The sequence below is a fragment of the Epinephelus lanceolatus genome, chromosome 11 (genome assembly GCF_041903045.1).
Source record: "Epinephelus lanceolatus isolate andai-2023 chromosome 11, ASM4190304v1, whole genome shotgun sequence".
In the NCBI taxonomy this organism is placed as follows: Eukaryota; Metazoa; Chordata; class Actinopteri; order Perciformes; family Serranidae; genus Epinephelus; species Epinephelus lanceolatus.
The window spans coordinates 27,341,320-27,369,024 of NC_135744.1; the positions used below are offsets into that span (position 1 = coordinate 27,341,320).

Sequence of the window (27,705 nt, forward strand, 5' to 3'; positions counted from 1 at the left end):
TTCCTCATTTCCAATCATCCTCATCAACATACCATCAAAAGAAAACTGACAACTGGAAAGAGCCACATGATGGGTAAATGGCCTTTCACCATGTGCTAAAACAAAGGGCTGTGAACCATTGACACTCACTCACAATGAATAACAAGTCTGTCTACAGATCAGAAGATTCTAGCTTCCACTGCTGGCTAGCTCAAGGAACCTTTAACTCGGAATCACTTGTTCCTCATTTCCAGTGTTCCTCATCTACATACTACATACCTACCTGTGAACCTCTGGGTGTTTCTCAATGTCAAGCAAAGTTCCTCAAACTAACAAATTTCAAGGATGCTACAATTTTCATAGGTCACACATCATTTAGAAAAAAACCCATACTGATAATATAGTAGTAAGGTTTGGATTCAGACTTCCAAATAGACAGTCATAACAAGGAGGCACTCAATAAACCAAGAGGCCGTGATCGTATAGAGGTTAGTACTCTGCGTTGTGGCCGCAGCAACCCCGGTTCGAATCCGGGTCACGGCATCAGTGTGAAGCTGTGTTTAATTTATGTTGCTTAACTTGCTCCAATCTGGTCACATGGTTTAGAATTGGACATCTCAAGCTAAGATCCTGCGTGACGCCCCAAATCTTGACCAACATTTTCCACACTTGGCCACCAAGGAAATAACAAAAGCTTCCATGCAATACTGTGAGAAATGAGCTGTTCCCAAACGTGGCTCAAAGTAGGGTTAGTGGCGCAATGGATAACGCGTCTGACTACGGATCAGAAGATTCTAGGTTCGACTCCTGGCTAGCTCGTTCAAACCTTTAACTCATAACAACTTGTTCCTCATTTCCAATCATCCTCATCAACATACCATCAAAAGAAAACTAACAACTGGAAAGAGCCACAAGATGGGTAAATGGCCTTTCACCATGTGCTAAAACAAAGGGCTGTGAACCACTGACACTCACTCACAATGAATAACAAGTCTGTCTACAGATCAGAAGATTCTAGCTTCCACTGCTGGCTAGCTCAAGGAACCTTTAACTCGGAATCACTTGTTCCTCATTTCCAGTGTTCCTCATCTACATACTACATACCTACCTGTGAACCTCTGGGTGTTTCTCAATGTCAAGCAAAGTTCCTCAAACTAACAAATTTCAAGGATGCTACAATTTTCATAGGTCACACATCATTTAGAAAAAAACCCATACTGATAATATAGTAGTAAGGTTTGGATTCAGACTTCCAAATAGACAGTCATAACAAGGAGGCACTCAATAAACCAAGAGGCCGTGATCGTATAGAGGTTAGTACTCTGCGTTGTGGCCGCAGCAACCCCGGTTCGAATCCGGGTCACGGCATCAGTGTGAAGCTGTGTTTAATTTATGTTGCTTAACTTGCTCCAATCTGGTCACATGGTTTAGAATTGGACATCTCAAGCTAAGATCCTGCGTGACGCCCCAAATCTTGACCAACATTTTCCACACTTGGCCACCAAGGAAATAACAAAAGCTTCCTTGCAATACTGTGAGAAATGAGCTGTTCCCAAACGTGGCTCAAAGTAGGGTTAGTGGCGCAATGGATAACGCGTCTGACTACGGATCAGAAGATTCTAGGTTCGACTCCTGGCTAGCTCGTTCAAACCTTTAACTCATAACAACTTGTTCCTCATTTCCAATCATCCTCATCAACATACCATCAAAAGAAAACTGACAACTGGAAAGAGCCACAAGATGGGTAAATGGCCTTTCACCATGTGCTAAAACAAAGGGCTGTGAACCACTGACACTCACTCATAATGAATAACAAGTCTGTCTACAGATCAGAAGATTCTAGCTTCCACTGCTGGCTAGCTCAAGGAACCTTTAACTCGGAATCACTTGTTCCTCATTTCCAGTGTTCCTCATCTACATACTACATACCTACCTGTGAACCTCTGGGTGTTTCTCAATGTCAAGCAAAGTTCCTCAAACTAACAAATTTCAAGGATGCTACAATTTTCATAGGTCACACATCATTTAGAAAAAAACCCATACTGATAATATAGTAGTAAGGTTTGGATTCAGACTTCCAAATAGACAGTCATAACAAGGAGGCACTCAATAAAACAAGAGGCCGTGATCGTATAGAGGTTAGTACTCTGCGTTGTGGCCGCAGCAACCCCGGTTCGAATCCGGGTCACGGCATTAGTGTGAAGCTGTGTTTAATTTATGTTGCTTAACTTGCTCCAATCTGGTCACATGGTTTAGAATTGGACATCTCAAGCTAAGATCCTGCGTGACGCCCCAAATCTTGACCAACATTTTCCACACTTGGCCACCAAGGAAATAACAAAAGCGTCCATGCAGTACTGTGAGAAATGAGCTGTTCCCAAACGTGGCTCAAAGTAGGGCTAGTGGCGCAATGGATAACGCGTCTGACTACGGATCAGAAGATTCTAGGTTCGACTCCTGGCTAGCTCGTTGAAACCTTTAACTCATAACAACTTGTTCCTCATTTCCAATCATCCTCATCAACATACCATCAAAAGAAAACTGACAACTGGAAAGAGCCACATGATGGGTAAATGGCCTTTCACCATGTGCTAAAACAAAGGGCTGTGAACCACTGACACTCACTCATAATGAATAACAAGTCTGTCTACAGATCAGAAGATTCTAGCTTCCACTGCTGGCTAGCTCAAGGAACCTTTAACTCGGAATCACTTGTTCCTCATTTCCAGTGTTCCTCATCTACATACTACATACCTACCTGTGAACCTCTGGGTGTTTCTCAATGTCAAGCAAAGTTCCTCAAACTAACAAATTTCAAGGATGCTACAATTTTCATAGGTCACACATCATTTAGAAAAAAACCCATACTGATAATATAGTAGTAAGGTTTGGATTCAGACTTCCAAATAGACAGTCATAACAAGGAGGCACTCAATAAACCAAGAGGCCGTGATCGTATAGAGGTTAGTACTCTGCGTTGTGGCCGCAGCAACCCCGGTTCGAATCCGGGTCACGGCATCAGTGTGAAGCTGTGTTTAATTTATGTTGCTTAACTTGCTCCAATCTGGTCACATGGTTTAGAATTGGACATCTCAAGCTATGATCCTGCGTGACGCCCCAAATCTTGACCAACATTTTCCACACTTGGCCACCAAGGAAATAACAAAAGCTTCCTTGCAATACTGTGAGAAATGAGCTGTTCCCAAATGTGGCTCAAAGTAGGGCTAGTGGCGCAATGGATAACGCGTCTGACTACGGATCAGAAGATTCTAGGTTCGACTCCTGGCTAGCTCGTTGAAACCTTTTACTCATAACAACTTGTTCCTCATTTCCAATCATCCTCATCAACATACCATCAAAAGAAAACTGACAACTGGAAAGAGCCACATGATGGGTAAATGGCCTTTCACCATGTGCTAAAACAAAGGGCTGTGAACCACTGACACTCACTCACAATGAATAACAAGTCTGTCTACAGATCAGAAGATTCTAGCTTCCACTGCTGGCTAGCTCAAGGAACCTTTAACTCGGAATCACTTGTTCCTCATTTCCAGTGTTCCTCATCTACATACTACATACCTACCTGTGAACCTCTGGGTGTTTCTCAATGTCAAGCAAAGTTCCTCAAACTAACAAATTTCAAGGATGCTACAATTTTCATAGGTCACACATCATTTAGAAAAAAAACCATACTGATAATATAGTAGTAAGGTTTGGATTCAGACTTCCAAATAGACAGTCATAACAAGGAGGCACTCAATAAACCAAGAGGCTGTGATCGTATAGAGGTTAGTACTCTGCGTTGTGGCCGCAGCAACCCCGGTTCGAATCCAGGTCACGGCATCAGTGTGAAGCTGTGTTTAATTTATGTTGCTTAACTTGCTCCAATCTGGTCACATGGTTTAGAATTGGACATCTCAAGCTAAGATCCTGCGTGACGCCCCAAATCTTGACCAACATTTTCCACACTTGGCCACCAAGGAAATAACAAAAGCTTCCATGCAATACTGTGAGAAATGAGCTGTTCCCAAATGTGGCTCAAAGTAGGGCTAGTGGCGCAATGGATAACGCGTCTGACTACGGATCAGAAGATTCTAGGTTTGACTCCTGGCTAGCTCGTTGAAACCTTTAACTCATAACAACTTGTTCCTCATTTCCAATCATCCTCATCAACATACCATCAAAAGAAAACTGACAACTGAAAAGAGCCACATGATGGGTAAATGGCCTTTCACCATGTGCTAAAACAAAGGGCTGTGAACCATTGACACTCACTCACAATGAATAACAAGTCTGTCTACAGATCAGAAGATTCTAGCTTCCACTGCTGGCTAGCTCAAGGAACCTTTAACTCGGAATCACTTGTTCCTCATTTCCAGTGTTCCTCATCTACATACTACATACCTACCTGTGAACCTCTGGGTGTTTCTCAATGTCAAGCAAAGTTCCTCAAACTAACAAATTTCAAGGATGCTACAATTTTCATAGGTCACACATCATTTAGAAAAAAACCCATACTGATAATATAGTAGTAAGGTTTGGATTCAGACTTCCAAATAGACAGTCATAACAAGGAGGCACTCAATAAAACAAGAGGCCGTGATCGTATAGAGGTTAGTACTCTGCGTTGTGGCCGCAGCAACCCCGGTTCGAATCCGGGTCACGGCATTAGTGTGAAGCTGTGTTTAATTTATGTTGCTTAACTTGCTCCAATCTGGTCACATGGTTTAGAATTGGACATCTCAAGCTAAGATCCTGCGTGACGCCCCAAATCTTGACCAACATTTTCCACACTTGGCCACCAAGGAAATAACAAAAGCTTCCATGCAGTACTGTGAGAAATGAGCTGTTCCCAAACGTGGCTCACAGTAGGGCTAGTGGCGCAATGGATAACGCGTCTGACTACGGATCAGAAGATTCTAGGTTCGACTCCTGGCTAGCTCGTTCAAACCTTTAACTCATAACAACTTGTTCCTCATTTCCAATCATCCTCATCAACATACCATCAAAAGAAAACTGACAACTGGAAAGAGCCACATGATGGGTAAATGGCCTTTCACCATGTGCTAAAACAAAGGGCTGTGAACCATTGACACTCACTCACAATGAATAACAAGTCTGTCTACAGATCAGAAGATTCTAGCTTCCACTGCTGGCTAGCTCAAGGAACCTTTAACTCGGAATCACTTGTTCCTCATTTCCAGTGTTCCTCATCTACATACTACATACCTACCTGTGAACCTCTGGGTGTTTCTCAATGTCAAGCAAAGTTCCTCAAACTAACAAATTTCAAGGATGCTACAATTTTCATAGGTCACACATCATTTAGAAAAAAACCCATACTGATAATATAGTAGTAAGGTTTGGATTCAGACTTCCAAATAGACAGTCATAACAAGGAGGCACTCAATAAACCAAGAGGCCGTGATCGTATAGAGGTTAGTACTCTGCGTTGTGGCCGCAGCAACCCCGGTTCGAATCCGGGTCACGGCATCAGTGTGAAGCTGTGTTTAATTTATGTTGCTTAACTTGCTCCAATCTGGTCACATGGTTTAGAATTGGACATCTCAAGCTAAGATCCTGCGTGACGCCCCAAATCTTGACCAACATTTTCCACACTTGGCCACCAAGGAAATAACAAAAGCTTCCATGCAATACTGTGAGAAATGAGCTGTTCCCAAACGTGGCTCAAAGTAGGGTTAGTGGCGCAATGGATAACGCGTCTGACTACGGATCAGAAGATTCTAGGTTCGACTCCTGGCTAGCTCGTTCAAACCTTTAACTCATAACAACTTGTTCCTCATTTCCAATCATCCTCATCAACATACCATCAAAAGAAAACTAACAACTGGAAAGAGCCACAAGATGGGTAAATGGCCTTTCACCATGTGCTAAAACAAAGGGCTGTGAACCACTGACACTCACTCACAATGAATAACAAGTCTGTCTACAGATCAGAAGATTCTAGCTTCCACTGCTGGCTAGCTCAAGGAACCTTTAACTCGGAATCACTTGTTCCTCATTTCCAGTGTTCCTCATCTACATACTACATACCTACCTGTGAACCTCTGGGTGTTTCTCAATGTCAAGCAAAGTTCCTCAAACTAACAAATTTCAAGGATGCTACAATTTTCATAGGTCACACATCATTTAGAAAAAAACCCATACTGATAATATAGTAGTAAGGTTTGGATTCAGACTTCCAAATAGACAGTCATAACAAGGAGGCACTCAATAAACCAAGAGGCCGTGATCGTATAGAGGTTAGTACTCTGCGTTGTGGCCGCAGCAACCCCGGTTCGAATCCGGGTCACGGCATCAGTGTGAAGCTGTGTTTAATTTATGTTGCTTAACTTGCTCCAATCTGGTCACATGGTTTAGAATTGGACATCTCAAGCTAAGATCCTGCGTGACGCCCCAAATCTTGACCAACATTTTCCACACTTGGCCACCAAGGAAATAACAAAAGCTTCCTTGCAATACTGTGAGAAATGAGCTGTTCCCAAACGTGGCTCAAAGTAGGGTTAGTGGCGCAATGGATAACGCGTCTGACTACGGATCAGAAGATTCTAGGTTCGACTCCTGGCTAGCTCGTTCAAACCTTTAACTCATAACAACTTGTTCCTCATTTCCAATCATCCTCATCAACATACCATCAAAAGAAAACTGACAACTGGAAAGAGCCACAAGATGGGTAAATGGCCTTTCACCATGTGCTAAAACAAAGGGCTGTGAACCACTGACACTCACTCATAATGAATAACAAGTCTGTCTACAGATCAGAAGATTCTAGCTTCCACTGCTGGCTAGCTCAAGGAACCTTTAACTCGGAATCACTTGTTCCTCATTTCCAGTGTTCCTCATCTACATACTACATACCTACCTGTGAACCTCTGGGTGTTTCTCAATGTCAAGCAAAGTTCCTCAAACTAACAAATTTCAAGGATGCTACAATTTTCATAGGTCACACATCATTTAGAAAAAAACCCATACTGATAATATAGTAGTAAGGTTTGGATTCAGACTTCCAAATAGACAGTCATAACAAGGAGGCACTCAATAAAACAAGAGGCCGTGATCGTATAGAGGTTAGTACTCTGCGTTGTGGCCGCAGCAACCCCGGTTCGAATCCGGGTCACGGCATTAGTGTGAAGCTGTGTTTAATTTATGTTGCTTAACTTGCTCCAATCTGGTCACATGGTTTAGAATTGGACATCTCAAGCTAAGATCCTGCGTGACGCCCCAAATCTTGACCAACATTTTCCACACTTGGCCACCAAGGAAATAACAAAAGCGTCCATGCAGTACTGTGAGAAATGAGCTGTTCCCAAACGTGGCTCAAAGTAGGGCTAGTGGCGCAATGGATAACGCGTCTGACTACGGATCAGAAGATTCTAGGTTCGACTCCTGGCTAGCTCGTTGAAACCTTTAACTCATAACAACTTGTTCCTCATTTCCAATCATCCTCATCAACATACCATCAAAAGAAAACTGACAACTGGAAAGAGCCACATGATGGGTAAATGGCCTTTCACCATGTGCTAAAACAAAGGGCTGTGAACCACTGACACTCACTCATAATGAATAACAAGTCTGTCTACAGATCAGAAGATTCTAGCTTCCACTGCTGGCTAGCTCAAGGAACCTTTAACTCGGAATCACTTGTTCCTCATTTCCAGTGTTCCTCATCTACATACTACATACCTACCTGTGAACCTCTGGGTGTTTCTCAATGTCAAGCAAAGTTCCTCAAACTAACAAATTTCAAGGATGCTACAATTTTCATAGGTCACACATCATTTAGAAAAAAACCCATACTGATAATATAGTAGTAAGGTTTGGATTCAGACTTCCAAATAGACAGTCATAACAAGGAGGCACTCAATAAACCAAGAGGCCGTGATCGTATAGAGGTTAGTACTCTGCGTTGTGGCCGCAGCAACCCCGGTTCGAATCCGGGTCACGGCATCAGTGTGAAGCTGTGTTTAATTTATGTTGCTTAACTTGCTCCAATCTGGTCACATGGTTTAGAATTGGACATCTCAAGCTATGATCCTGCGTGACGCCCCAAATCTTGACCAACATTTTCCACACTTGGCCACCAAGGAAATAACAAAAGCTTCCTTGCAATACTGTGAGAAATGAGCTGTTCCCAAATGTGGCTCAAAGTAGGGCTAGTGGCGCAATGGATAACGCGTCTGACTACGGATCAGAAGATTCTAGGTTCGACTCCTGGCTAGCTCGTTGAAACCTTTTACTCATAACAACTTGTTCCTCATTTCCAATCATCCTCATCAACATACCATCAAAAGAAAACTGACAACTGGAAAGAGCCACATGATGGGTAAATGGCCTTTCACCATGTGCTAAAACAAAGGGCTGTGAACCACTGACACTCACTCACAATGAATAACAAGTCTGTCTACAGATCAGAAGATTCTAGCTTCCACTGCTGGCTAGCTCAAGGAACCTTTAACTCGGAATCACTTGTTCCTCATTTCCAGTGTTCCTCATCTACATACTACATACCTACCTGTGAACCTCTGGGTGTTTCTCAATGTCAAGCAAAGTTCCTCAAACTAACAAATTTCAAGGATGCTACAATTTTCATAGGTCACACATCATTTAGAAAAAAAACCATACTGATAATATAGTAGTAAGGTTTGGATTCAGACTTCCAAATAGACAGTCATAACAAGGAGGCACTCAATAAACCAAGAGGCTGTGATCGTATAGAGGTTAGTACTCTGCGTTGTGGCCGCAGCAACCCCGGTTCGAATCCAGGTCACGGCATCAGTGTGAAGCTGTGTTTAATTTATGTTGCTTAACTTGCTCCAATCTGGTCACATGGTTTAGAATTGGACATCTCAAGCTAAGATCCTGCGTGACGCCCCAAATCTTGACCAACATTTTCCACACTTGGCCACCAAGGAAATAACAAAAGCTTCCATGCAATACTGTGAGAAATGAGCTGTTCCCAAATGTGGCTCAAAGTAGGGCTAGTGGCGCAATGGATAACGCGTCTGACTACGGATCAGAAGATTCTAGGTTTGACTCCTGGCTAGCTCGTTGAAACCTTTAACTCATAACAACTTGTTCCTCATTTCCAATCATCCTCATCAACATACCATCAAAAGAAAACTGACAACTGAAAAGAGCCACATGATGGGTAAATGGCCTTTCACCATGTGCTAAAACAAAGGGCTGTGAACCATTGACACTCACTCACAATGAATAACAAGTCTGTCTACAGATCAGAAGATTCTAGCTTCCACTGCTGGCTAGCTCAAGGAACCTTTAACTCGGAATCACTTGTTCCTCATTTCCAGTGTTCCTCATCTACATACTACATACCTACCTGTGAACCTCTGGGTGTTTCTCAATGTCAAGCAAAGTTCCTCAAACTAACAAATTTCAAGGATGCTACAATTTTCATAGGTCACACATCATTTAGAAAAAAACCCATACTGATAATATAGTAGTAAGGTTTGGATTCAGACTTCCAAATAGACAGTCATAACAAGGAGGCACTCAATAAAACAAGAGGCCGTGATCGTATAGAGGTTAGTACTCTGCGTTGTGGCCGCAGCAACCCCGGTTCGAATCCGGGTCACGGCATTAGTGTGAAGCTGTGTTTAATTTATGTTGCTTAACTTGCTCCAATCTGGTCACATGGTTTAGAATTGGACATCTCAAGCTAAGATCCTGCGTGACGCCCCAAATCTTGACCAACATTTTCCACACTTGGCCACCAAGGAAATAACAAAAGCTTCCATGCAGTACTGTGAGAAATGAGCTGTTCCCAAACGTGGCTCACAGTAGGGCTAGTGGCGCAATGGATAACGCGTCTGACTACGGATCAGAAGATTCTAGGTTCGACTCCTGGCTAGCTCGTTCAAACCTTTAACTCATAACAACTTGTTCCTCATTTCCAATCATCCTCATCAACATACCATCAAAAGAAAACTGACAACTGGAAAGAGCCACATGATGGGTAAATGGCCTTTCACCATGTGCTAAAACAAAGGGCTGTGAACCATTGACACTCACTCACAATGAATAACAAGTCTGTCTACAGATCAGAAGATTCTAGCTTCCACTGCTGGCTAGCTCAAGGAACCTTTAACTCGGAATCACTTGTTCCTCATTTCCAGTGTTCCTCATCTACATACTACATACCTACCTGTGAACCTCTGGGTGTTTCTCAATGTCAAGCAAAGTTCCTCAAACTAACAAATTTCAAGGATGCTACAATTTTCATAGGTCACACATCATTTAGAAAAAAACCCATACTGATAATATAGTAGTAAGGTTTGGATTCAGACTTCCAAATAGACAGTCATAACAAGGAGGCACTCAATAAACCAAGAGGCCGTGATCGTATAGAGGTTAGTACTCTGCGTTGTGGCCGCAGCAACCCCGGTTCGAATCCGGGTCACGGCATCAGTGTGAAGCTGTGTTTAATTTATGTTGCTTAACTTGCTCCAATCTGGTCACATGGTTTAGAATTGGACATCTCAAGCTAAGATCCTGCGTGACGCCCCAAATCTTGACCAACATTTTCCACACTTGGCCACCAAGGAAATAACAAAAGCTTCCATGCAATACTGTGAGAAATGAGCTGTTCCCAAACATGGCTCAAAGTAGGGTTAGTGGCGCAATGGATAACGCGTCTGACTACGGATCAGAAGATTCTAGGTTCGACTCCTGGCTAGCTCGTTCAAACCTTTAACTCATAACAACTTGTTCCTCATTTCCAATCATCCTCATCAACATACCATCAAAAGAAAACTAACAACTGGAAAGAGCCACAAGATGGGTAAATGGCCTTTCACCATGTGCTAAAACAAAGGGCTGTGAACCACTGACACTCACTCACAATGAATAACAAGTCTGTCTACAGATCAGAAGATTCTAGCTTCCACTGCTGGCTAGCTCAAGGAACCTTTAACTCGGAATCACTTGTTCCTCATTTCCAGTGTTCCTCATCTACATACTACATACCTACCTGTGAACCTCTGGGTGTTTCTCAATGTCAAGCAAAGTTCCTCAAACTAACAAATTTCAAGGATGCTACAATTTTCATAGGTCACACATCATTTAGAAAAAAACCCATACTGATAATATAGTAGTAAGGTTTGGATTCAGACTTCCAAATAGACAGTCATAACAAGGAGGCACTCAATAAACCAAGAGGCCGTGATCGTATAGAGGTTAGTACTCTGCGTTGTGGCCGCAGCAACCCCGGTTCGAATCCGGGTCACGGCATCAGTGTGAAGCTGTGTTTAATTTATGTTGCTTAACTTGCTCCAATCTGGTCACATGGTTTAGAATTGGACATCTCAAGCTAAGATCCTGCGTGACGCCCCAAATCTTGACCAACATTTTCCACACTTGGCCACCAAGGAAATAACAAAAGCTTCCTTGCAATACTGTGAGAAATGAGCTGTTCCCAAACGTGGCTCAAAGTAGGGTTAGTGGCGCAATGGATAACGCGTCTGACTACAGATCAGAAGATTCTAGGTTCGACTCCTGGCTAGCTCATTGAAACCTTTAACTCATAACAACTTGTTCCTCATTTCCAATCATCCTCATCAACATACCATCAAAAGAAAACTGACAACTGGAAAGAGCCACAAGATGGGTAAATGGCCTTTCACCATGTGCTAAAACAAAGGGCTGTGAACCACTGACACTCACTCATAATGAATAACAAGTCTGTCTACAGATCAGAAGATTCTAGCTTCCACTGCTGGCTAGCTCAAGGAACCTTTAACTCGGAATCACTTGTTCCTCATTTCCAGTGTTCCTCATCTACATACTACATACCTACCTGTGAACCTCTGGGTGTTTCTCAATGTCAAGCAAAGTTCCTCAAACTAACAAATTTCAAGGATGCTACAATTTTCATAGGTCACACATCATTTAGAAAAAAACCCATACTGATAATATAGTAGTAAGGTTTGGATTCAGACTTCCAAATAGACAGTCATAACAAGGAGGCACTCAATAAAACAAGAGGCCGTGATCGTATAGAGGTTAGTACTCTGCGTTGTGGCCGCAGCAACCCCGGTTCGAATCCGGGTCACGGCATTAGTGTGAAGCTGTGTTTAATTTATGTTGCTTAACTTGCTCCAATCTGGTCACATGGTTTAGAATTGGACATCTCAAGCTAAGATCCTGCGTGACGCCCCAAATCTTGACCAACATTTTCCACACTTGGCCACCAAGGAAATAACAAAAGCTTCCATGCAGTACTGTGAGAAATGAGCTGTTCCCAAACGTGGCTCAAAGTAGGGCTAGTGGCGCAATGGATAACGCGTCTGACTACGGATCAGAAGATTCTAGGTTCGACTCCTGGCTAGCTCGTTCAAACCTTTAACTCATAACAACTTGTTCCTCATTTCCAATCATCCTCATCAACATACCATCAAAAGAAAACTGACAACTGGAAAGAGCCACATGATGGGTAAATGGCCTTTCACCATGTGCTAAAACAAAGGGCTGTGAACCATTGACACTCACTCACAATGAATAACAAGTCTGTCTGCAGATCAGAAGATTCTAGCTTCCACTGCTGGCTAGCTCAAGGAACCTTTAACTCGGAATCACTTGTTCCTCATTTCCAGTGTTCCTCATCTACATACTACATACCTACCTGTGAACCTCTGGGTGTTTCTCAATGTCAAGCAAAGTTCCTCAAACTAACAAATTTCAAGGATGCTACAATTTTCATAGGTCACACATCATTTAGAAAAAAACCCATACTGATAATATAGTAGTAAGGTTTGGATTCAGACTTCCAAATAGACAGTCATAACAAGGAGGCACTCAATAAACCAAGAGGCCGTGATCGTATAGAGGTTAGTACTCTGCGTTGTGGCCGCAGCAACCCCGGTTCGAATCCGGGTCACGGCATTAGTGTGAAGCTGTGTTTAATTTATGTTGCTTAACTTGCTCCAATCTGGTCACATGGTTTAGAATTGGACATCTCAAGCTAAGATCCTGCGTGACGCCCCAAATCTTGACCAACATTTTCCACACTTGGCCACCAAGGAAATAACAAAAGCTTCCATGCAGTACTGTGAGAAATGAGCTGTTCCCAAACGTGGCTCAAAGTAGGGCTAGTGGCGCAATGGATAACGCGTCTGACTACGGATCAGAAGATTCTAGGTTCGACTCCTGGCTAGCTCGTTCAAACCTTTAACTCATAACAACTTGTTCCTCATTTCCAATCATCCTCATCAACATACCATCAAAAGAAAACTGACAACTGGAAAGAGCCACATGATGGGTAAATGGCCTTTCACCATGTGCTAAAACAAAGGGCTGTGAACCATTGACACTCACTCACAATGAATAACAAGTCTGTCTACAGATCAGAAGATTCTAGCTTCCACTGCTGGCTAGCTCAAGGAACCTTTAACTCGGAATCACTTGTTCCTCATTTCCAGTGTTCCTCATCTACATACTACATACCTACCTGTGAACCTCTGGGTGTTTCTCAATGTCAAGCAAAGTTCCTCAAACTAACAAATTTCAAGGATGCTACAATTTTCATAGGTCACACATCATTTAGAAAAAAACCCATACTGATAATATAGTAGTAAGGTTTGGATTCAGACTTCCAAATAGACAGTCATAACAAGGAGGCACTCAATAAACCAAGAGGCCGTGATCGTATAGAGGTTAGTACTCTGCGTTGTGGCCGCAGCAACCCCGGTTCGAATCCGGGTCACGGCATCAGTGTGAAGCTGTGTTTAATTTATGTTGCTTAACTTGCTCCAATCTGGTCACATGGTTTAGAATTGGACATCTCAAGCTAAGATCCTGCGTGACGCCCCAAATCTTGACCAACATTTTCCACACTTGGCCACCAAGGAAATAACAAAAGCTTCCATGCAATACTGTGAGAAACGAGCTGTTCCCAAACGTGGCTCAAAGTAGGGTTAGTGGCGCAATGGATAACGCGTCTGACTACGGATCAGAAGATTCTAGGTTCGACTCCTGGCTAGCTCGTTCAAACCTTTAACTCATAACAACTTGTTCCTCATTTCCAATCATCCTCATCAACATACCATCAAAAGAAAACTGACAACTGGAAAGAGCCACAAGATGGGTAAATGGCCTTTCACCATGTGCTAAAACAAAGGGCTGTGAACCACTGACACTCACTCATAATGAATAACAAGTCTGTCTACAGATCAGAAGATTCTAGCTTCCACTGCTGGCTAGCTCAAGGAACCTTTAACTCGGAATCACTTGTTCCTCATTTCCAGTGTTCCTCATCTACATACTACATACCTACCTGTGAACCTCTGGGTGTTTCTCAATGTCAAGCAAAGTTCCTCAAACTAACAAATTTCAAGGATGCTACAATTTTCATAGGTCACACATCATTTAGAAAAAAACCCATACTGATAATATAGTAGTAAGGTTTGGATTCAGACTTCCAAATAGACAGTCATAACAAGGAGGCACTCAATAAACCAAGAGGCCGTGATCGTATAGAGGTTAGTACTCTGCGTTGTGGCCGCAGCAACCCCGGTTCGAATCCGGGTCACGGCATCAGTGTGAAGCTGTGTTTAATTTATGTTGCTTAACTTGCTCCAATCTGGTCACATGGTTTAGAATTGGACATCTCAAGCTATGATCCTGCGTGACGCCCCAAATCTTGACCAACATTTTCCACACTTGGCCACCAAGGAAATAACAAAAGCTTCCATGCAATACTGTGAGAAATGAGCTGTTCCCAAATGTGGCTCAAAGTAGGGCTAGTGGCGCAATGGATAACGCGTCTGACTACGGATCAGAAGATTCTAGGTTCGACTCCTGGCTAGCTCGTTGAAACCTTTTACTCATAACAACTTGTTCCTCATTTCCAATCATCCTCATCAACATACCATCAAAAGAAAACTGACAACTGGAAAGAGCCACATGATGGGTAAATGGCCTTTCACCATGTGCTAAAACAAAGGGCTGTGAACCACTGACACTCACTCACAATGAATAACAAGTCTGTCTACAGATCAGAAGATTCTAGCTTCCACTGCTGGCTAGCTCAAGGAACCTTTAACTCGGAATCACTTGTTCCTCATTTCCAGTGTTCCTCATCTACATACTACATACCTACCTGTGAACCTCTGGGTGTTTCTCAATGTCAAGCAAAGTTCCTCAAACTAACAAATTTCAAGGATGCTACAATTTTCATAGGTCACACATCATTTAGAAAAAAACCCATACTGATAATATAGTAGTAAGGTTTGGATTCAGACTTCCAAATAGACAGTCATAACAAGGAGGCACTCAATAAACCAAGAGGCCGTGATCGTATAGAGGTTAGTACTCTGCGTTGTGGCCGCAGCAACCCCGGTTCGAATCCGGGTCACGGCATCAGTGTGAAGCTGTGTTTAATTTATGTTGCTTAACTTGCTCCAATCTGGTCACATGGTTTAGAATTGGACATCTCAAGCTAAGATCCTGCGTGACGCCCCAAATCTTGACCAACATTTTCCACACTTGGCCACCAAGGAAATAACAAAAGCTTCCATGCAATACTGTGAGAAATGAGCTGTTCCCAAATGTGGCTCAAAGTAGGGCTAGTGGCGCAATGGATAACGCGTCTGACTACGGATCAGAAGATTCTAGGTTCGACTCCTGGCTAGCTCGTTGAAACCTTTAACTCATAACAACTTGTTCCTCATTTCCAATCATCCTCATCAACATACCATCAAAAGAAAACTGACAACTGAAAAGAGCCACATGATGGGTAAATGGCCTTTCACCATGTGCTAAAACAAAGGGCTGTGAACCATTGACACTCACTCACAATGAATAACAAGTCTGTCTACAGATCAGAAGATTCTAGCTTCCACTGCTGGCTAGCTCAAGGAACCTTTAACTCGGAATCACTTGTTCCTCATTTCCAGTGTTCCTCATCTACATACTACATACCTACCTGTGAACCTCTGGGTGTTTCTCAATGTCAAGCAAAGTTCCTCAAACTAACAAATTTCAAGGATGCTACAATTTTCATAGGTCACACATCATTTAGAAAAAAACCCATACTGATAATATAGTAGTAAGGTTTGGATTCAGACTTCCAAATAGACAGTCATAACAAGGAGGCACTCAATAAACCAAGAGGCCGTGATCGTATAGAGGTTAGTACTCTGCGTTGTGGCCGCAGCAACCCCGGTTCGAATCCGGGTCACGGCATTAGTGTGAAGCTGTGTTTAATTTATGTTGCTTAACTTGCTCCAATCTGGTCACATGGTTTAGAATTGGACATCTCAAGCTAAGATCCTGCGTGACGCCCCAAATCTTGACCAACATTTTCCACACTTGGCCACCAAGGAAATAACAAAAGCTTCCATGCAGTACTGTGAGAAATGAGCTGTTCCCAAACGTGGCTCAAAGTAGGGCTAGTGGCGCAATGGATAACGCGTCTGACTACGGATCAGAAGATTCTAGGTTCGACTCCTGGCTAGCTCGTTCAAACCTTTAACTCATAACAACTTGTTCCTCATTTCCAATCATCCTCATCAACATACCATCAAAAGAAAACTGACAACTGGAAAGAGCCACATGATGGGTAAATGGCCTTTCACCATGTGCTAAAACAAAGGGCTGTGAACCATTGACACTCACTCACAATGAATAACAAGTCTGTCTACAGATCAGAAGATTCTAGCTTCCACTGCTGGCTAGCTCAAGGAACCTTTAACTCGGAATCACTTGTTCCTCATTTCCAGTGTTCCTCATCTACATACTACATACCTACCTGTGAACCTCTGGGTGTTTCTCAATGTCAAGCAAAGTTCCTCAAACTAACAAATTTCAAGGATGCTACAATTTTCATAGGTCACACATCATTTAGAAAAAAACCCATACTGATAATATAGTAGTAAGGTTTGGATTCAGACTTCCAAATAGACAGTCATAACAAGGAGGCACTCAATAAACCAAGAGGCCGTGATCGTATAGAGGTTAGTACTCTGCGTTGTGGCCGCAGCAACCCCGGTTCGAATCCGGGTCACGGCATTAGTGTGAAGCTGTGTTTAATTTATGTTGCTTAACTTGCTCCAATCTGGTCACATGGTTTAGAATTGGACATCTCAAGCTAAGATCCTGCGTGACGCCCCAAATCTTGACCAACATTTTCCACACTTGGCCACCAAGGAAATAACAAAAGCTTCCATGCAGTACTGTGAGAAATGAGCTGTTCCCAAACGTGGCTCAAAGTAGGGCTAGTGGCGCAATGGATAACGCGTCTGACTACGGATCAGAAGATTCTAGGTTCCACTCCTGGCTAGCTCGTTCAAACCTTTAACTCATAACAACTTGTTCCTCATTTCCAATCATCCTCATCAACATACCATCAAAAGAAAACTGACAACTGGAAAGAGCCACATGATGGGTAAATGGCCTTTCACCATGTGCTAAAACAAAGGGCTGTGAACCATTGACACTCACTCACAATGAATAACAAGTCTGTCTACAGATCAGAAGATTCTAGCTTCCACTGCTGGCTAGCTCAAGGAACCTTTAACTCGGAATCACTTGTTCCTCATTTCCAGTGTTCCTCATCTACATACTACATACCTACCTGTGAACCTCTGGGTGTTTCTCAATGTCAAGCAAAGTTCCTCAAACTAACAAATTTCAAGGATGCTACAATTTTCATAGGTCACACATCATTTAGAAAAAAACCCATACTGATAATATAGTAGTAAGGTTTGGATTCAGACTTCCAAATAGACAGTCATAACAAGGAGGCACTCAATAAACCAAGAGGCCGTGATCGTATAGAGGTTAGTACTCTGCGTTGTGGCCGCAGCAACCCCGGTTCGAATCCGGGTCACGGCATCAGTGTGAAGCTGTGTTTAATTTATGTTGCTTAACTTGCTCCAATCTGGTCACATGGTTTAGAATTGGACATCTCAATCTAAGATCCTGCGTGACGCCCCAAATCTTGACCAACATTTTCCACACTTGGCCACCAAGGAAATAACAAAAGCTTCCATGCAATACTGTGAGAAATGAGCTGTTCCCAAACATGGCTCAAAGTAGGGTTAGTGGCGCAATGGATAACGCGTCTGACTACGGATCAGAAGATTCTAGGTTCGACTCCTGGCTAGCTCGTTCAAACCTTTAACTCATAACAACTTGTTCCTCATTTCCAATCATCCTCATCAACATACCATCAAAAGAAAACTAACAACTGGAAAGAGCCACAAGATGGGTAAATGGCCTTTCACCATGTGCTAAAACAAAGGGCTGTGAACCACTGACACTCACTCACAATGAATAACAAGTCTGTCTACAGATCAGAAGATTCTAGCTTCCACTGCTGGCTAGCTCAAGGAACCTTTAACTCGGAATCACTTGTTCCTCATTTCCAGTGTTCCTCATCTACATACTACATACCTACCTGTGAACCTCTGGGTGTTTCTCAATGTCAAGCAAAGTTCCTCAAACTAACAAATTTCAAGGATGCTACAATTTTCATAGGTCACACATCATTTAGAAAAAAACCCATACTGATAATATAGTAGTAAGGTTTGGATTCAGACTTCCAAATAGACAGTCATAACAAGGAGGCACTCAATAAACCAAGAGGCTGTGATCGTATAGAGGTTAGTACTCTGCGTTGTGGCCGCAGCAACCCCGGTTCGAATCCGGGTCACGGCATCAGTGTGAAGCTGTGTTTAATTTATGTTGCTTAACTTGCTCCAATCTGGTCACATGGTTTAGAATTGGACATCTCAAGCTAAGATCCTGCGTGACGCCCCAAATCTTGACCAACATTTTCCACACTTGGCCACCAAGGAAATAACAAAAGCTTCCTTGCAATACTGTGAGAAATGAGCTGTTCCCAAACGTGGCTCAAAGTAGGGTTAGTGGCGCAATGGATAACGCGTCTGACTACGGATCAGAAGATTCTAGGTTCGACTCCTGGCTAGCTCGTTGAAACCTTTAACTCATAACAACTTGTTCCTCATTTCCAATCATCCTCATCAACATACCATCAAAAGAAAACTGACAACTGGAAAGAGCCACAAGATGGGTAAATGGCCTTTCACCATGTGCTAAAACAAAGGGCTGTGAACCACTGACACTCACTCATAATGAATAACAAGTCTGTCTACAGATCAGAAGATTCTAGCTTCCACTGCTGGCTAGCTCAAGGAACCTTTAACTCGGAATCACTTGTTCCTCATTTCCAGTGTTCCTCATCTACATACTACATACCTACCTGTGAACCTCTGGGTGTTTCTCAATGTCAAGCAAAGTTCCTCAAACTAACAAATTTCAAGGATGCTACAATTTTCATAGGTCACACATCATTTAGAAAAAAACCCATACTGATAATATAGTAGTAAGGTTTGGATTCAGACTTCCAAATAGACAGTCATAACAAGGAGGCACTCAATAAAACAAGAGGCCGTGATCGTATAGAGGTTAGTACTCTGCGTTGTGGCCGCAGCAACCCCGGTTCGAATCCGGGTCACGGCATTAGTGTGAAGCTGTGTTTAATTTATGTTGCTTAACTTGCTCCAATCTGGTCACATGGTTTAGAATTGGACATCTCAAGCTAAGATCCTGCGTGACGCCCCAAATCTTGACCAACATTTTCCACACTTGGCCACCAAGGAAATAACAAAAGCTTCCATGCAGTACTGTGAGAAATGAGCTGTTCCCAAACGTGGCTCAAAGTAGGGCTAGTGGCGCAATGGATAACGCGTCTGACTACGGATCAGAAGATTCTAGGTTCGACTCCTGGCTAGCTCGTTGAAACCTTTAACTCATAACAACTTGTTCCTCATTTCCAATCATCCTCATCAACATACCATCAAAAGAAAACTGACAACTGGAAAGAGCCACATGATGGGTAAATGGCCTTTCACCATGTGCTAAAACAAAGGGCTGTGAACCATTGACACTCACTCACAATGAATAACAAGTCTGTCTGCAGATCAGAAGATTCTAGCTTCCACTGCTGGCTAGCTCAAGGAACCTTTAACTCGGAATCACTTGTTCCTCATTTCCAGTGTTCCTCATCTACATACTACATACCTACCTGTGAACCTCTGGGTGTTTCTCAATGTCAAGCAAAGTTCCTCAAACTAACAAATTTCAAGGATGCTACAATTTTCATAGGTCACACATCATTTAGAAAAAAACCCATACTGATAATATAGTAGTAAGGTTTGGATTCAGACTTCCAAATAGACAGTCATAACAAGGAGGCACTCAATAAACCAAGAGGCCGTGATCGTATAGAGGTTAGTACTCTGCGTTGTGGCCGCAGCAACCCCGGTTCGAATCCGGGTCACGGCATTAGTGTGAAGCTGTGTTTAATTTATGTTGCTTAACTTGCTCCAATCTGGTCACATGGTTTAGAATTGGACATCTCAAGCTAAGATCCTGCGTGACGCCCCAAATCTTGACCAACATTTTCCACACTTGGCCACCAAGGAAATAACAAAAGCTTCCATGCAGTACTGTGAGAAATGAGCTGTTCCCAAACGTGGCTCAAAGTAGGGCTAGTGGCGCAATGGATAACGCGTCTGACTACGGATCAGAAGATTCTAGGTTCGACTCCTGGCTAGCTCGTTCAAACCTTTAACTCATAACAACTTGTTCCTCATTTCCAATCATCCTCATCAACATACCATCAAAAGAAAACTGACAACTGGAAAGAGCCACATGATGGGTAAATGGCCTTTCACCATGTGCTAAAACAAAGGGCTGTGAACCATTGACACTCACTCACAATGAATAACAAGTCTGTCTACAGATCAGAAGATTCTAGCTTCCACTGCTGGCTAGCTCAAGGAACCTTTAACTCGGAATCACTTGTTCCTCATTTCCAGTGTTCCTCATCTACATACTACATACCTACCTGTGAACCTCTGGGTGTTTCTCAATGTCAAGCAAAGTTCCTCAAACTAACAAATTTCAAGGATGCTACAATTTTCATAGGTCACACATCATTTAGAAAAAAACCCATACTGATAATATAGTAGTAAGGTTTGGATTCAGACTTCCAAATAGACAGTCATAACAAGGAGGCACTCAATAAACCAAGAGGCCGTGATCGTATAGAGGTTAGTACTCTGCGTTGTGGCCGCAGCAACCCAGGTTCGAATCCGGGTCACGGCATCAGTGTGAAGCTGTGTTTAATTTATGTTGCTTAACTTGCTCCAATCTGGTCACATGGTTTAGAATTGGACATCTCAAGCTAAGATCCTGCGTGACGCCCCAAATCTTGACCAACATTTTCCACACTTGGCCACCAAGGAAATAACAAAAGCTTCCATGCAATACTGTGAGAAATGAGCTGTTCCCAAACGTGGCTCAAAGTAGGGTTAGTGGCGCAATGGATAACGCGTCTGACTACGGATCAGAAGATTCTAGGTTCGACTCCTGGCTAGCTCGTTCAAACCTTTAACTCATAACAACTTGTTCCTCATTTCCAATCATCCTCATCAACATACCATCAAAAGAAAACTGACAACTGGAAAGAGCCACAAGATGGGTAAATGGCCTTTCACCATGTGCTAAAACAAAGGGCTGTGAACCATTGACACTCACTCACAATGAATAACAAGTCTGTCTGCAGATCAGAAGATTCTAGCTTCCACTGCTGGCTAGCTCAAGGAACCTTTAACTCGGAATCACTTGTTCCTCATTTCCAGTGTTCCTCATCTACATACTACATACCTACCTGTGAACCTCTGGGTGTTTCTCAATGTCAAGCAAAGTTCCTCAAACTAACAAATTTCAAGGATGCTACAATTTTCATAGGTCACACATCATTTAGAAAAAAACCCATACTGATAATATAGTAGTAAGGTTTGGATTCAGACTTCCAAATAGACAGTCATAACAAGGAGGCACTCAATAAACCAAGAGGCCGTGATCGTATAGAGGTTAGTACTCTGCGTTGTGGCCGCAGCAACCCCGGTTCGAATCCGGGTCACGGCATTAGTGTGAAGCTGTGTTTAATTTATGTTGCTTAACTTGCTCCAATCTGGTCACATGGTTTAGAATTGGACATCTCAAGCTAAGATCCTGCGTGACGCCCCAAATCTTGACCAACATTTTCCACACTTGGCCACCAAGGAAATAACAAAAGCTTCCATGCAGTACTGTGAGAAATGAGCTGTTCCCAAACGTGGCTCAAAGTAGGGCTAGTGGCGCAATGGATAACGCGTCTGACTACGGATCAGAAGATTCTAGGTTCGACTCCTGGCTAGCTCGTTCAAACCTTTAACTCATAACAACTTGTTCCTCATTTCCAATCATCCTCATCAACATACCATCAAAAGAAAACTGACAACTGGAAAGAGCCACATGATGGGTAAATGGCCTTTCACCATGTGCTAAAACAAAGGGCTGTGAACCATTGACACTCACTCACAATGAATAACAAGTCTGTCTACAGATCAGAAGATTCTAGCTTCCACTGCTGGCTAGCTCAAGGAACCTTTAACTCGGAATCACTTGTTCCTCATTTCCAGTGTTCCTCATCTACATACTACATACCTACCTGTGAACCTCTGGGTGTTTCTCAATGTCAAGCAAAGTTCCTCAAACTAACAAATTTCAAGGATGCTACAATTTTCATAGGTCACACATCATTTAGAAAAAAACCCATACTGATAATATAGTAGTAAGGTTTGGATTCAGACTTCCAAATAGACAGTCATAACAAGGAGGCACTCAATAAACCAAGAGGCCGTGATCGTATAGAGGTTAGTACTCTGCGTTGTGGCCGCAGCAACCCAGGTTCGAATCCGGGTCACGGCATCAGTGTGAAGCTGTGTTTAATTTATGTTGCTTAACTTGCTCCAATCTGGTCACATGGTTTAGAATTGGACATCTCAAGCTAAGATCCTGCGTGACGCCCCAAATCTTGACCAACATTTTCCACACTTGGCCACCAAGGAAATAACAAAAGCTTCCATGCAATACTGTGAGAAATGAGCTGTTCCCAAACGTGGCTCAAAGTAGGGTTAGTGGCGCAATGGATAACGCGTCTGACTACGGATCAGAAGATTCTAGGTTCGACTCCTGGCTAGCTCGTTCAAACCTTTAACTCATAACAACTTGTTCCTCATTTCCAATCATCCTCATCAACATACCATCAAAAGAAAACTGACAACTGGAAAGAGCCACAAGATGGGTAAATGGCCTTTCACCATGTGCTAAAACAAAGGGCTGTGAACCACTGACACTCACTCATAATGAATAACAAGTCTGTCTACAGATCAGAAGATTTCAGCTTCCACTGCTGGCTAGCTCAAGGAACCTTTAACTCAGAATCACTTGTTCCTCATTTCCAGTGTTCCTCATCTACATACTACATACCTACCTGTGAACCTCTGGGTGTTTCTCAATGTCAAGCAAAGTTCCTCAAACTAACAAATTTCAAGGATGCTACAATTTTCATAGGTCACACATCATTTAGAAAAAAACCCATACTGATAATATAGTAGTAAGGTTTGGATTCAGACTTCCAAATAGACAGTCATAACAAGGAGGCACTCAATAAACCAAGAGGCCGTGATCGTATAGAGGTTAGTACTCTGCGTTGTGGCCGCAGCAACCCAGGTTCGAATCCGGGTCACGGCATCAGTGTGAAGCTGTGTTTAATTTATGTTGCTTAACTTGCTCCAATCTGGTCACATGGTTTAGAATTGGACATCTCAAGCTATGATCCTGCGTGACGCCCCAAATCTTGACCAACATTTTCCACACTTGGCCACCAAGGAAATAACAAAAGCTTCCATGCAATACTGTGAGAAATGAGCTGTTCCCAAATGTGGCTCAAAGTAGGGCTAGTGGCGCAATGGATAACGCGTCTGACTACGGATCAGAAGATTCTAGGTTCGACTCCTGGCTAGCTCGTTGAAACCTTTTACTCATAACAACTTGTTCCTCATTTCCAATCATCCTCATCAACATACCATCAAAAGAAAACTGACAACTGGAAAGAGCCACATGATGGGTAAATGGCCTTTCACCATGTGCTAAAACAAAGGGCTGTGAACCACTGACACTCACTCACAATGAATAACAAGTCTGTCTACAGATCAGAAGATTCTAGCTTCCACTGCTGGCTAGCTCAAGGAACCTTTAACTCGGAATCACTTGTTCCTCATTTCCAGTGTTCCTCATCTACATACTACATACCTACCTGTGAACCTCTGGGTGTTTCTCAATGTCAAGCAAAGTTCCTCAAACTAACAAATTTCAAGGATGCTACAATTTTCATAGGTCACACATCATTTAGAAAAAAACCCATACTGATAATATAGTAGTAAGGTTTGGATTCAGACTTCCAAATAGACAGTCATAACAAGGAGGCACTCAATAAACCAAGAGGCCGTGATCGTATAGAGGTTAGTACTCTGCGTTGTGGCCGCAGCAACCCTGGTTCGAATCCGGGTCACGGCATCAGTGTGAAGCTGTGTTTAATTTATGTTGCTTAACTTGCTCCAATCTGGTCACATGGTTTAGAATTGGACATCTCAAGCTAAGATCCTGCGTGACGCCCCAAATCTTGACCAACATTTTCCACACTTGGCCACCAAGGAAATAACAAAAGCTTCCATGCAATACTGTGAGAAATGAGCTGTTCCCAAATGTGGCTCAAAGTAGGGCTAGTGGCGCAATGGATAACGCGTCTGACTACGGATCAGAAGATTCTAGGTTCGACTCCTGGCTAGCTCGTTGAAACCTTTAACTCATAACAACTTGTTCCTCATTTCCAATCATCCTCATCAACATACCATCAAAAGAAAACTGACAACTGAAAAGAGCCACATGATGGGTAAATGGCCTTTCACCATGTGCTAAAACAAAGGGCTGTGAACCATTGACACTCACTCACAATGAATAACAAGTCTGTCTACAGATCAGAAGATTCTAGCTTCCACTGCTGGCTAGCTCAAGGAACCTTTAACTCGGAATCACTTGTTCCTCATTTCCAGTGTTCCTCATCTACATACTACATACCTACCTGTGAACCTCTGGGTGTTTCTCAATGTCAAGCAAAGTTCCTCAAACTAACAAATTTCAAGGATGCTACAATTTTCATAGGTCACACATCATTTAGAAAAAAACCCATACTGATAATATAGTAGTAAGGTTTGGATTCAGACTTCCAAATAGACAGTCATAACAAGGAGGCACTCAATAAACCAAGAGGCCGTGATCGTATAGAGGTTAGTACTCTGCGTTGTGGCCGCAGCAACCCCGGTTCGAATCCGGGTCACGGCATCAGTGTGAAGCTGTGTTTAATTTATGTTGCTTAACTTGCTCCAATCTGGTCACATGGTTTAGAATTGGACATCTCAAGCTAAGATCCTGCGTGACGCCCCAAATCTTGACCAACATTTTCCACACTTGGCCACCAAGGAAATAACAAAAGCTTCCATGCAATACTGTGAGAAATGAGCTGTTCCCAAATGTGGCTCAAAGTAGGGCTAGTGGCGCAATGGATAACGCGTCTGACTACGGATCAGAAGATTCTAGGTTCGACTCCTGGCTAGCTCGTTCAAACCTTTAACTCATAACAACTTGTTCCTCATTTCCAATCATCCTCATCAACATACCATCAAAAGAAAACTGACAACTGAAAAGAGCCACATGATGGGTAAATGGCCTTTCACCATGTGCTAAAACAAAGGGCTGTGAACCATTGACACTCACTCACAATGAATAACAAGTCTGTCTACAGATCAGAAGATTCTAGCTTCCACTGCTGGCTAGCTCAAGGAACCTTTAACTCGGAATCACTTGTTCCTCATTTCCAGTGTTCCTCATCTACATACTACATACCTACCTGTGAACCTCTGGGTGTTTCTCAATGTCAAGCAAAGTTCCTCAAACTAACAAATTTCAAGGATGCTACAATTTTCATAGGTCACACATCATTTAGAAAAAAACCCATACTGATAATATAGTAGTAAGGTTTGGATTCAGACTTCCAAATAGACAGTCATAACAAGGAGGCACTCAACAAAACAAGAGGCCGTGATCGTATAGAGGTTAGTACTCTGCGTTGTGGCCGCAGCAACCCCGGTTCGAATCCGGGTCACGGCATTAGTGTGAAGCTGTGTTTAATTTATGTTGCTTAACTTGCTCCAATCTGGTCACATGGTTTAGAATTGGACATCTCAAGCTAAGATCCTGCGTGACGCCCCAAATCTTGACCAACATTTTCCACACTTGGCCACCAAGGAAATAACAAAAGCTTCCATGCAGTACTGTGAGAAATGAGCTGTTCCCAAACGTGGCTCAAAGTAGGGCTAGTGGCGCAATGGATAACGCGTCTGACTACGGATCAGAAGATTCTAGGTTCGACTCCTGGCTAGCTCGTTCAAACCTTTAACTCATAACAACTTGTTCCTCATTTCCAATCATCCTCATCAACATACCATCAAAAGAAAACTGACAACTGGAAAGAGCCACATGATGGGTAAATGGCCTTTCACCATGTGCTAAAACAAAGGGCTGTGAACCATTGACACTCACTCACAATGAATAACAAGTCTGTCTACAGATCAGAAAATTCTAGCTTCCACTGCTGGCTAGCTCAAGGAACCTTTAACTCGGAATCACTTGTTCCTCATTTCCAGTGTTCCTCATCTACATACTACATACCTACCTGTGAACCTCTGGGTGTTTCTCAATGTCAAGCAAAGTTCCTCAAACTAACAAATTTCAAGGATGCTACAATTTTCATAGGTCACACATCATTTAGAAAAAACCCATACTGATAATATAGTAGTAAGGATTGGATTCAGACTTCCAAATAGACAGTCATAACAAGGAGGCACTCAATAAACCAAGAGGCTGTGATCGTATAGAGGTTAGTACTCTGCGTTGTGGCCGCAGCAACCCCGGTTCGAATCCGGGTCACGGCATCAGTGTGAAGCTGTGTTTAATTTATGTTGCTTAACTTGCTCCAATCTGGTCACATGGTTTAGAATTGGACATCTCAAGCTAAGATCCTGCGTGACGCCCCAAATCTTGACCAACATTTTCCACACTTGGCCACCAAGGAAATAACAAAAGCTTCCATGCAATACTGTGAGAAATGAGCTGTTACCAAACTTGGCTCAAAGTAGGGCTAGTGGCGCAATGGATAACGCGTCTGACTACGGATCAGAAGATTCTAGGTTCGACTCCTGGCTAGCTCGTTCAAACCTTTAACTCATAACAACTTGTTCCTCATTTCCAATCATCCTCATCAACATACCATCAAAAGAAAACTGACAACTGGAAAGAGCCACATGATGGGTAAATGGCCTTTCACCATGTGCTAAAACAAAGGGCTGTGAACCACTGACACTCACTCACAATGAATAACAAGTCTGTCTACAGATCAGAAGATTCTAGCTTCCACTGCTGGCTAGCTCAAGGAACCTTTAACTCGGAATCACTTGTTCCTCATTTCCAGTGTTCCTCATCTACATACTACATACCTACCTGTGAATCTCTGGGTGTTTCTCAATGTCAAGCAAAGTTCCTCAAACTAACAAATTTCAAGGATGCTACAATTTTCATAGGTCACACATCATTTAGAAAAAAACCCATACTGATAATATAGTAGCAAGGTTTGGATTCAGACTTCCAAATAGACAGTCATAACAAGGAGGCACTCAATAAAACAAGAGGCCGTGATCGTATAGAGGTTAGTACTTTGCG

General features: G+C 42.7%; 1 protein-coding gene and 59 non-coding genes across 66 annotated transcripts in view; 59 read left to right on the top strand and 1 right to left on the bottom strand.

The window, feature by feature from the left end:
* The window catches only part of cfap54 (cilia and flagella associated 54), a 72,130-nt gene that overhangs the window by 18,877 nt on the left and 25,548 nt on the right, over window positions 1–27,705 (bottom strand). The gene's annotated exons all lie outside the window — the stretch shown is intronic.
* On the top strand, window positions 451–522 carry trnah-gug (transfer RNA histidin (anticodon GUG)). The gene has a single exon. It is a non-coding gene; the product is annotated as a tRNA-His (tRNA).
* Window positions 726–798, top strand: trnar-acg (transfer RNA arginine (anticodon ACG)). Its single transcript has one exon. It is a non-coding gene; the product is annotated as a tRNA-Arg (tRNA).
* trnah-gug (transfer RNA histidin (anticodon GUG)) lies at window positions 1,276–1,347 on the top strand. The gene has a single exon. It is a non-coding gene; the product is annotated as a tRNA-His (tRNA).
* On the top strand, window positions 1,551–1,623 carry trnar-acg (transfer RNA arginine (anticodon ACG)). Its single transcript has one exon. It is a non-coding gene; the product is annotated as a tRNA-Arg (tRNA).
* On the top strand, window positions 2,101–2,172 carry trnah-gug (transfer RNA histidin (anticodon GUG)). The gene has a single exon. It is a non-coding gene; the product is annotated as a tRNA-His (tRNA).
* On the top strand, window positions 2,376–2,448 carry trnar-acg (transfer RNA arginine (anticodon ACG)). Its single transcript has one exon. It is a non-coding gene; the product is annotated as a tRNA-Arg (tRNA).
* trnah-gug (transfer RNA histidin (anticodon GUG)) lies at window positions 2,926–2,997 on the top strand. Its single transcript has one exon. It is a non-coding gene; the product is annotated as a tRNA-His (tRNA).
* On the top strand, window positions 3,201–3,273 carry trnar-acg (transfer RNA arginine (anticodon ACG)). Its single transcript has one exon. It is a non-coding gene; the product is annotated as a tRNA-Arg (tRNA).
* trnar-acg (transfer RNA arginine (anticodon ACG)) lies at window positions 4,026–4,098 on the top strand. Its single transcript has one exon. It is a non-coding gene; the product is annotated as a tRNA-Arg (tRNA).
* Window positions 4,576–4,647, top strand: trnah-gug (transfer RNA histidin (anticodon GUG)). The gene has a single exon. It is a non-coding gene; the product is annotated as a tRNA-His (tRNA).
* On the top strand, window positions 4,851–4,923 carry trnar-acg (transfer RNA arginine (anticodon ACG)). Its single transcript has one exon. It is a non-coding gene; the product is annotated as a tRNA-Arg (tRNA).
* On the top strand, window positions 5,401–5,472 carry trnah-gug (transfer RNA histidin (anticodon GUG)). Its single transcript has one exon. It is a non-coding gene; the product is annotated as a tRNA-His (tRNA).
* On the top strand, window positions 5,676–5,748 carry trnar-acg (transfer RNA arginine (anticodon ACG)). The gene has a single exon. It is a non-coding gene; the product is annotated as a tRNA-Arg (tRNA).
* Window positions 6,226–6,297, top strand: trnah-gug (transfer RNA histidin (anticodon GUG)). Its single transcript has one exon. It is a non-coding gene; the product is annotated as a tRNA-His (tRNA).
* trnar-acg (transfer RNA arginine (anticodon ACG)) lies at window positions 6,501–6,573 on the top strand. The gene has a single exon. It is a non-coding gene; the product is annotated as a tRNA-Arg (tRNA).
* Window positions 7,051–7,122, top strand: trnah-gug (transfer RNA histidin (anticodon GUG)). Its single transcript has one exon. It is a non-coding gene; the product is annotated as a tRNA-His (tRNA).
* trnar-acg (transfer RNA arginine (anticodon ACG)) lies at window positions 7,326–7,398 on the top strand. Its single transcript has one exon. It is a non-coding gene; the product is annotated as a tRNA-Arg (tRNA).
* trnah-gug (transfer RNA histidin (anticodon GUG)) lies at window positions 7,876–7,947 on the top strand. The gene has a single exon. It is a non-coding gene; the product is annotated as a tRNA-His (tRNA).
* On the top strand, window positions 8,151–8,223 carry trnar-acg (transfer RNA arginine (anticodon ACG)). The gene has a single exon. It is a non-coding gene; the product is annotated as a tRNA-Arg (tRNA).
* On the top strand, window positions 8,976–9,048 carry trnar-acg (transfer RNA arginine (anticodon ACG)). Its single transcript has one exon. It is a non-coding gene; the product is annotated as a tRNA-Arg (tRNA).
* On the top strand, window positions 9,526–9,597 carry trnah-gug (transfer RNA histidin (anticodon GUG)). The gene has a single exon. It is a non-coding gene; the product is annotated as a tRNA-His (tRNA).
* Window positions 9,801–9,873, top strand: trnar-acg (transfer RNA arginine (anticodon ACG)). The gene has a single exon. It is a non-coding gene; the product is annotated as a tRNA-Arg (tRNA).
* Window positions 10,351–10,422, top strand: trnah-gug (transfer RNA histidin (anticodon GUG)). The gene has a single exon. It is a non-coding gene; the product is annotated as a tRNA-His (tRNA).
* Window positions 10,626–10,698, top strand: trnar-acg (transfer RNA arginine (anticodon ACG)). The gene has a single exon. It is a non-coding gene; the product is annotated as a tRNA-Arg (tRNA).
* trnah-gug (transfer RNA histidin (anticodon GUG)) lies at window positions 11,176–11,247 on the top strand. Its single transcript has one exon. It is a non-coding gene; the product is annotated as a tRNA-His (tRNA).
* trnac-aca (transfer RNA cysteine (anticodon ACA)) lies at window positions 11,451–11,523 on the top strand. The gene has a single exon. It is a non-coding gene; the product is annotated as a tRNA-Cys (tRNA).
* trnah-gug (transfer RNA histidin (anticodon GUG)) lies at window positions 12,001–12,072 on the top strand. The gene has a single exon. It is a non-coding gene; the product is annotated as a tRNA-His (tRNA).
* Window positions 12,276–12,348, top strand: trnar-acg (transfer RNA arginine (anticodon ACG)). The gene has a single exon. It is a non-coding gene; the product is annotated as a tRNA-Arg (tRNA).
* Window positions 12,826–12,897, top strand: trnah-gug (transfer RNA histidin (anticodon GUG)). The gene has a single exon. It is a non-coding gene; the product is annotated as a tRNA-His (tRNA).
* Window positions 13,101–13,173, top strand: trnar-acg (transfer RNA arginine (anticodon ACG)). The gene has a single exon. It is a non-coding gene; the product is annotated as a tRNA-Arg (tRNA).
* Window positions 13,651–13,722, top strand: trnah-gug (transfer RNA histidin (anticodon GUG)). Its single transcript has one exon. It is a non-coding gene; the product is annotated as a tRNA-His (tRNA).
* Window positions 13,926–13,998, top strand: trnar-acg (transfer RNA arginine (anticodon ACG)). The gene has a single exon. It is a non-coding gene; the product is annotated as a tRNA-Arg (tRNA).
* trnah-gug (transfer RNA histidin (anticodon GUG)) lies at window positions 14,476–14,547 on the top strand. Its single transcript has one exon. It is a non-coding gene; the product is annotated as a tRNA-His (tRNA).
* On the top strand, window positions 14,751–14,823 carry trnar-acg (transfer RNA arginine (anticodon ACG)). The gene has a single exon. It is a non-coding gene; the product is annotated as a tRNA-Arg (tRNA).
* On the top strand, window positions 15,301–15,372 carry trnah-gug (transfer RNA histidin (anticodon GUG)). The gene has a single exon. It is a non-coding gene; the product is annotated as a tRNA-His (tRNA).
* Window positions 15,576–15,648, top strand: trnar-acg (transfer RNA arginine (anticodon ACG)). Its single transcript has one exon. It is a non-coding gene; the product is annotated as a tRNA-Arg (tRNA).
* On the top strand, window positions 16,126–16,197 carry trnah-gug (transfer RNA histidin (anticodon GUG)). Its single transcript has one exon. It is a non-coding gene; the product is annotated as a tRNA-His (tRNA).
* trnar-acg (transfer RNA arginine (anticodon ACG)) lies at window positions 16,401–16,473 on the top strand. Its single transcript has one exon. It is a non-coding gene; the product is annotated as a tRNA-Arg (tRNA).
* On the top strand, window positions 16,951–17,022 carry trnah-gug (transfer RNA histidin (anticodon GUG)). The gene has a single exon. It is a non-coding gene; the product is annotated as a tRNA-His (tRNA).
* Window positions 17,226–17,298, top strand: trnar-acg (transfer RNA arginine (anticodon ACG)). The gene has a single exon. It is a non-coding gene; the product is annotated as a tRNA-Arg (tRNA).
* Window positions 17,776–17,847, top strand: trnah-gug (transfer RNA histidin (anticodon GUG)). The gene has a single exon. It is a non-coding gene; the product is annotated as a tRNA-His (tRNA).
* trnar-acg (transfer RNA arginine (anticodon ACG)) lies at window positions 18,051–18,123 on the top strand. Its single transcript has one exon. It is a non-coding gene; the product is annotated as a tRNA-Arg (tRNA).
* Window positions 18,876–18,948, top strand: trnar-acg (transfer RNA arginine (anticodon ACG)). The gene has a single exon. It is a non-coding gene; the product is annotated as a tRNA-Arg (tRNA).
* trnah-gug (transfer RNA histidin (anticodon GUG)) lies at window positions 19,426–19,497 on the top strand. Its single transcript has one exon. It is a non-coding gene; the product is annotated as a tRNA-His (tRNA).
* Window positions 19,701–19,773, top strand: trnar-acg (transfer RNA arginine (anticodon ACG)). The gene has a single exon. It is a non-coding gene; the product is annotated as a tRNA-Arg (tRNA).
* Window positions 20,251–20,322, top strand: trnah-gug (transfer RNA histidin (anticodon GUG)). The gene has a single exon. It is a non-coding gene; the product is annotated as a tRNA-His (tRNA).
* Window positions 20,526–20,598, top strand: trnar-acg (transfer RNA arginine (anticodon ACG)). Its single transcript has one exon. It is a non-coding gene; the product is annotated as a tRNA-Arg (tRNA).
* trnar-acg (transfer RNA arginine (anticodon ACG)) lies at window positions 21,351–21,423 on the top strand. Its single transcript has one exon. It is a non-coding gene; the product is annotated as a tRNA-Arg (tRNA).
* Window positions 21,901–21,972, top strand: trnah-gug (transfer RNA histidin (anticodon GUG)). The gene has a single exon. It is a non-coding gene; the product is annotated as a tRNA-His (tRNA).
* trnar-acg (transfer RNA arginine (anticodon ACG)) lies at window positions 22,176–22,248 on the top strand. The gene has a single exon. It is a non-coding gene; the product is annotated as a tRNA-Arg (tRNA).
* trnar-acg (transfer RNA arginine (anticodon ACG)) lies at window positions 23,001–23,073 on the top strand. Its single transcript has one exon. It is a non-coding gene; the product is annotated as a tRNA-Arg (tRNA).
* On the top strand, window positions 23,826–23,898 carry trnar-acg (transfer RNA arginine (anticodon ACG)). Its single transcript has one exon. It is a non-coding gene; the product is annotated as a tRNA-Arg (tRNA).
* Window positions 24,376–24,447, top strand: trnah-gug (transfer RNA histidin (anticodon GUG)). Its single transcript has one exon. It is a non-coding gene; the product is annotated as a tRNA-His (tRNA).
* trnar-acg (transfer RNA arginine (anticodon ACG)) lies at window positions 24,651–24,723 on the top strand. The gene has a single exon. It is a non-coding gene; the product is annotated as a tRNA-Arg (tRNA).
* trnah-gug (transfer RNA histidin (anticodon GUG)) lies at window positions 25,201–25,272 on the top strand. The gene has a single exon. It is a non-coding gene; the product is annotated as a tRNA-His (tRNA).
* Window positions 25,476–25,548, top strand: trnar-acg (transfer RNA arginine (anticodon ACG)). The gene has a single exon. It is a non-coding gene; the product is annotated as a tRNA-Arg (tRNA).
* Window positions 26,026–26,097, top strand: trnah-gug (transfer RNA histidin (anticodon GUG)). Its single transcript has one exon. It is a non-coding gene; the product is annotated as a tRNA-His (tRNA).
* On the top strand, window positions 26,301–26,373 carry trnar-acg (transfer RNA arginine (anticodon ACG)). The gene has a single exon. It is a non-coding gene; the product is annotated as a tRNA-Arg (tRNA).
* Window positions 27,125–27,197, top strand: trnar-acg (transfer RNA arginine (anticodon ACG)). The gene has a single exon. It is a non-coding gene; the product is annotated as a tRNA-Arg (tRNA).